The sequence below is a fragment of the Trifolium pratense genome, linkage group LG5 (genome assembly GCF_020283565.1).
Source record: "Trifolium pratense cultivar HEN17-A07 linkage group LG5, ARS_RC_1.1, whole genome shotgun sequence".
Classification (NCBI taxonomy): domain Eukaryota; kingdom Viridiplantae; phylum Streptophyta; class Magnoliopsida; order Fabales; family Fabaceae; genus Trifolium; species Trifolium pratense.
The window spans coordinates 50,607,348-50,612,394 of NC_060063.1; positions in this window are offsets into that span (position 1 = coordinate 50,607,348).

Here is a 5,047-nt window from a genome sequence, read left to right on the forward strand (position 1 = left end):
CTTTGCTTCTCTTCGTTGATCACAAGCACCACACGACCGCAGCACCTCTAGCTAATCCACACGAACAGGTCTTCAAATTTCAGTGCTAGCTGCTACAAGATGAAGGCTTAGGAAGTGCGGTTAGGATTTCAGAGTTTAAGGGTTTCTCTGAAAAACGAATTGTGAAAAAGCAAACCAAACTGAACTACACAAGCTTCTATTTATAGAGTTTCTTGCGTGGTCAGTTGGGCCAAACGGTGTTTGGTCTTCTTAAGCCCAAAACTGTTTTTCACTAATCGCACCCTCAAAATAAGTCTTACTTATTTCTTCCATATCGACTGTCCTTATGTGTGTGACCCTGTAGGTTCTTATGACGTTGGCAATAATATTAATCTTAATATTATAAACAGTGAGCGGTATCTAGCAACACATCACTGCTACCCAAGTCACAAGAATGTCACGTGATCTGACAAACCTTTCCGTGATAAAACTCATGTGTATAATTACCCTTTTACCCTTATGTCTATATTGAACACAAGGCATAGTACCTCACCCTTGTTAAGTTCAATATTGGGCCCATAGACATATCTCCTGTTATGTAGGAGGGGTAAATTCCATCTAGGTCACTCATGTCCCTTAGCATGATTCGTGGAATACCCATCAACCAACTTTATAGTCATCCTGTTACGGATAACTTTGAATGGCGACAAAGTACTACACTCCTACATCTAGGGAACATAGTGGTTTCAGGTCGAAGGGTGGAATACACCACTTATCACTATGAGAATATCTTATGACATTTCATAACATACTATGTAGTATTCTCATGGTGGGTCAATCCGATATAAATATTACTCTTAATATTTATATCTATGTGAAGACTTGATAACTCTTTATCTATGATCCGTGAGATGTGATCATCAGTCTACCAACATAATAGTCTCTATGTTTTGATGTTATCCCAATTCACAGCAAAGCTTGACTACGGATGTTTTAAGAATAGTGTTCTTATGTGTAATGGATTCTCACGATTAAGTCACACTTAACGTTCCATTAAATGAACTTACTATTCTAGGGACTCTATTATTATTTAACACATAAACATAATAAAGAAAAAGCCTTTATTTAATAAGTAAATTATCCAATACAAGTATCATGCAATTATAAATAATTGGCCTCTAGGGCTTACACCAACAGGAGGCGCATGTTTAATTAAAGGCCTAATTAAATATGACTTAAAATTATTTAATACTTATATCTTCACTTTCTTATAATGTAGATCATCATGACAAACAACAACACATCAAACAGTATTATGCGAAGCATTCTTGACAAAGAGAAATTGTCTGGGACAAATTTTCTCGATTGGCATCATAACTTGAAGATAGTCCTCATGCACGAGAAAAAGCTGTATGCTATAGAGGAACCTCAGCCTGACCCTGAGGAGGAACCTGCTGCCAATGCTCCTAAGGCTCAAAGGGACGCTTATCAGAAGCGTGTTGATGATGCCTTGGATGCAAAATGTCTCATGCTGGCTACCATGACCTCAGAGCTTCAGAAGCAACATGAGGAAATGAATGCGTTCGATATGATCGAACATTTGAAAACGCTTTACCAATAGCAAGCCCGAATTGAGAAGTTTGAGGTTTACAAAGCCCTTTTTCAAGCTAAGCTAGCTGAAGGATCTCCTGTAAGTCCACACGTTCTCAAGATGATTGGGTACGTGGGGAACTTGGCAAAATTGGGATTTCCGCTCGGTGATGAGCTTGCAACTGATCTCATCCTGCAATCGTTGCTGGAGAGCTTTAATCAGTTTGTGCTGAACTTCACCATGTTAGACATGGAGAAAACTCTACCACAACTATTAAACATGTTGAGACAAGCTGAACAAAACATGAGATCAAAAGGGAAGTCGAATCAAGTTCTAATGATCGGCAATGGGAATCACAAGGGCAACAAAGGAAAGGGCGGAAAAGGGAAGGGCAAGGAAGTTGTCAAACCCAAACCTAACCCTAAAGCTTTGAAGCCTACTGGTGGCATTGCAAAGGAGGGTAAGTGCTTCCACTATAACAAGACTGGACATTGGAAGAGGAACTGCCCAAAATACCTGGAGGACAAGAAAAATGGAATAGAGAGTTCCAACTCAGCAAGTATCTTTGTTATTGAAATTAATTTATCTACTTCTTCTATATGGGTATTAGATACCGGATGTGGTTCTCACATTTGTACTAATGTGCAGGGGCTGCAAAGGAGTAGAGATTTGGCTAAAGGAGAAGTCGACCTACGAGTGGGAAATTGAGCAAGAGTTGCCGCATTAGCTGTAGGAGTTTTTAATTTGACTTTACCTTCTGGTTTAATAATACAGTTAGAGAACTGTTTTTATGTACCTGCCATTAGCAGGAATATTATTTCTGTTTCTTGTTTGGATAAACTTGGCTTTTCATTTATAATAAAGAACAATTGTTGCTCCATTTATTTAAATGATATCTTTTATGCCACAACACAAATGAGTAATGGATTATATATTCTTGATCTTGAAATGCCAATTTATAACATTGATACAAAAAGGATTAAACCTAATGAGTTAAATCCTACATACCTTTCGCACTGTCGTTTAGGCCATATAAATGAGAAACGCATTTCCAAGCTCCATAAAGATGGGCTCTTGGATTCATTTGATTATGAATCTTTTGTGTTGGTGTTTTGATTGGCTACATTTTGCAAAAGCCAACCAGCCAGATGCTGGACTGAGGTGCTGTAGCATTATAGTACAGTGTAACACCCAAACCCATTATTTATATATTTCTACCTTAGTAAAATTCTTTTTCAAAATACGCAACGGAAAAATCACATTTAATTTATTGAATATCGGTTCGAGTATTACACTCCTCTACCAAAATAATACTAATGTGGTTAATTAGTAAAAATACTTGTTTATACAAATGTTAAATCAACTAATGTATTTATTAGCTATACAAAACAACCTAGATAAGGAGACTCTATATACATATAAAACCCCTTTTCCCGTGTCACAATCAGAGCGGAGCTTCACCGACGACTCGACATCGAATACCACAAAATCCTGTAAAATCTGGACCCCCAACGGTCCAGCACATAACACATAAAAGAGAGTTAGATAACATACTCAAAATATACAAGTGTAAGTAAATGGTACTTAAACACTTCTTCATAAAAACATGCATAATCATACATTATACATATACATCACCATCATTCATGCATATTCATATATCATGCATATACTTCATTTATCACCTAATCAATCATCCACAAAATACACCAAACATATAGTTTCACGTCGTCTCGGACAATACCAAAACATCAACAAATACATTGTTCAGATTATGGTCATGACGGACCCTGCGTTGTTCATTTTATAGTCATGACGGACTCTGCTCCTCACATACGGATTAACAATCAACATTTACCAAGTATGTGTCACATATCACTTATCACATAAATGTACACATATCCTAATGCATTCTAATGCGTCAACTTCATGCAATGTCACCCTAGACATATCTAATGCATGTGGTACCGTTTCGTCTTTATTAGAGTATCTCACCTCTAATATTCGTCTTTATCGGATAAATATAATCCGATATCCGTCTTTATTGGAATATCCAATATACAACAACAAAATTCATGAATGCATGTATATGTTTTTCATGAATTCACCAACAATTATTTAGCATAAAGCTCGTCATTTACTATGTGGAACACTATCCAACATACGTCATTATTAAGATTAACAAAACCTTAATATTCGTCATTTACAACATCATACATGATTAACAATCGTTATAAGCATCAACAAGCATCAACAATCATGTAAGAATAAGACACTGATTTGAAACTACATGCAAAGGAAGATAGCAGATGAAAAATTGGTGAAATCTGCAGTATTTCCGCCTGGGGCGGAAATATTTACGCCTGGGGCGGAAATTTACGTTTGAGGCGGAAATGTTTACGCCTGGGGCGGAAAAACATCTGAAAGGCTGGCTGCTCACTGTTCTGCCGTTTCAGGCGGAAATTATTGTGCCTGGGAGAAATACTTGCGTTTTCTACACAAAAACGCCCAAAAATCCCATTTTTCATGTTATAAATCCCAAAAGAGTTTGTATTCAAGCATAACAAACATGGATGAACACAAAAGGACAGTCCATTTCTCAGATCTACATCATAAACATCGAAAAAGTAAAGATTGAACACTTTTTCATCAAAACTCTCAAGAACAAAAAGTTCTTGAGTTTAATCTTTCATAAACTCGTTATTTAATCATTAAATCCGTTCATTAATCATGTTAAAAGCATGTTAAACATGTTAAGAACCTTAGGAACGATTTCCATCAAGAAAATCCGTTCTAAGCTAAAACGAAAAATGGGGTGGAGGAAGTTCGGGTGAGGAGAAATCGACATTCTCCCCTTCCTCGAGTCACCCACGAATATGAAATCTACTCTCTTACCTTGGATCGACGAACCCACGAAGATTGCTCCTCGAATCCCTCCTCCAAGCCCTTGCCCTAGCTCCTCAAGCTCTCTCCTCTCTTCTCTCAAAAACACAAGAACATGAGAAATGAATTTCTCTCTTCCTCTCATGGCCATATGGCGCCTCCCACACACACACAAGGCCCATTGGGCCTCAAGCCCAACTGGCTTGGCCCAATTACACGTTAACTCACTCTACTCGCCTAATAACTAAAGTACTCGATAAATAACTCAAGTTATTAACTTAATTAAAATGCCACGTTAAATAAAATATTTTACTACATAAAAATAACAATATGAAAATTGGGTCGTTACATACAGCATCCTGATGCTCTGTTTTTCGTGCAGAATTTTTATTTCAAATCTGAGTCAAGATTTGCTTCAATTATATATTCAGGCACGTGCGTCTGGGCAAAACGAGCCTTGCTCAGCAAGTTTTATTGAAGTCGGCTGAAGGAATGTTATTTAAAACAAAAATATAATTATATTATATTTTTGGCATTTTTTTTTGTTTGTTACAACATGAAACAAACAAATTATATTTTTGAAATTAATTTAGG